Source organism: Elaeis guineensis, chromosome 1, assembly GCF_000442705.2.
Source record: "Elaeis guineensis isolate ETL-2024a chromosome 1, EG11, whole genome shotgun sequence".
Lineage (NCBI taxonomy): Eukaryota > Viridiplantae > Streptophyta > Magnoliopsida > Arecales > Arecaceae > Elaeis > Elaeis guineensis.
In genome coordinates, this window is record NC_025993.2 from 153,719,901 (window position 1) to 153,722,295 (window position 2,395).

Genomic DNA, 2,395 nt, shown 5'->3' on the forward strand with positions numbered 1-2,395 from the left:
GATCTGCTGATCATGCTGCTCAGGAATAACTGATGCTGTCGGATTATCTACGGACTGAGAGACCCGTTCAACTCTCTCATCTGGATACACGGATGGACCTGAAAAAAAAGTATCATACTCATGTGGCCAACTGGTACCCGGTGATGGCATCTGGGGGATGTAGGAAGAAGAAGACGCTGTCATCTGTGGATGAAAAGGCGGTGGCATTTGTGCAGCATCGAATGATGACATATGCGGAATATGCGGTGATGGCATATGTGAAACATATGGTGATGGCGTATAACTCATATCTGACGCCCGAACTGCTCCATACCAAGGCGCACAGGTATGTGGATCAACACCAATCGCCACCAATATTCCGAAACTTGTTCTCTCCATCTCCCGCAGTATCTGAATCCGCTCGTCCTCATCAATCGTAGATAAAGCACGACGAGCGTCCAACACGAGATCCGACATAGAATCAGTCTATAAAATAAAAATAGAACAGTTAGCATAAAACAGTCAGTATAGTGTAAAATATAAAACAAAAATATAACACAAATAACATGAAGTAATTTTCATAATCTTACCAAAAGACGTACAGTAGAACTCTCGCCCTTATATCCAGAAACTGCATACTGAGACTGTCCAATGACTCGCACCGTAATGCTAAAAAACCAAGCCATGTAGTCATCAGTATATGAACGGCCTCTCAAAATAGGATCACCATGAACAATGTGATCTCGACGTGCATCCCAAATATCGATGTACTGTGCATGTCTGATACGCCAGTCAATATGAGCTCTCCCTCGTCGATCAATACGATGAAGTCCCTGGCTGGTATCAAACTGCTCTGGGATGCCCTGAGTCTGACCAAACTGCCGCAGGACACGATCGGGAAGATGCCACTCTACCACATCGAAACAAATAAGTGGAACCCTAGCAGTCCAAATGTCGTGTCCAACTGTACACATCTGCGGCAGTATAGCCAATATCCCATCTGTATATGGCTCCCACAAAAACTGATATAATATAATTAAAATAAAAAAAATTAGTAAAAAATTTTAATAGATTATGAATACTGTAAATTGATATTTGTAAAAAATTCAAAATTTATCCGTCTAGATGTATCAACTAATGTATCCAACTGGCACCTATAAACCCGTGCCACTCTTGTCGATACGTGATGAACGTTGAATGCAACGTTCCATCTGTTTCACAATGTACTAATATTAAATAAATTTAAAATAATAAAATTTAAATAAAAAAAATAATATTTTGATACCTGTATCCTAATGGTCCGTCTAGTCTGAATGGAACATCAGGATCCTGCTGCTCTGATGGCATCTCGAGCAACTGTCGTCGTAATGGACTGATAGTCGGCATACGCTCCCATATCCAAATCTGCAAATTTCAAAAATTAAATAAATGATATATCCAATGTAAAATATAATTAAATATTAAAAATAAAAAAAATTTAATTCACATACCTGTAATAATACAAGATAACCATCAATCTCGCTCTGATCAGCATAGGAACCCCGACACATAGCTCGGTATAGACAAGCTAGTACTGCACTGCCCCAACTGAGTCGACGAGCGAAGTCTAAATCCTCTAATAATGGCAAAAACATCAACTTCATCTTATTCGATGAAGTATCAGGTAACAGAACACCACCTAACAACCGCAGTACCTGACCCCTAACATATTGCTGCACCATCTCCTCTGGTGCATCATCCGCAATATGAAAATGACGATAACGATCATCCAAACACTCAATCCTGAATCGTGAATGATCGAAAAAATGTGCGTCGGGCTCAAACCCTAACAATCGCAAGCACAAAGCCTGCCACTTCGGAATGGTAAGTGTGGGATCAACTCCGGTAACTGGATCTCCATCAACTGGTAGTCCAGTAAGGATGCTGACATCCTGTAAACTGATGGTCGCCTCACCAAATGGAAGATGAAATGTGTGTGTCTCTAGACGCCATCTCTCAAGCAAAGCAGTAATAAGACCAACGTCCATCTGTATACGACCGATCCGATATACTCCATAAAATCTCAGATATCGTAAATAATCCAACACTCTATCTGGGATGTCCTCTGTCCTCCAGAAATCTGCATCGGATCGTCGTAGACGAAGATGTCTGGACTCCTGCAATAAAATATAATAATTAGATAATGTACATGATTTTTAAAATAAAAATTTAAAGAGTAAATAAGATTGTAATGCTTACGCCGCCATCTAAAATAGTCTGTGATCGATGGTGCTCCTGCAATGTAAGAATGCTACTGTCTCGAAGACTGGGATATCGTGGATCGTAAGCCATAATACGCTGTCTAATTAGATAAAGATAAAAATAAAAAAAATTAATGAGATAAAAAAAAACAAGCGCCGGAGCCCGTGGGCCCCAC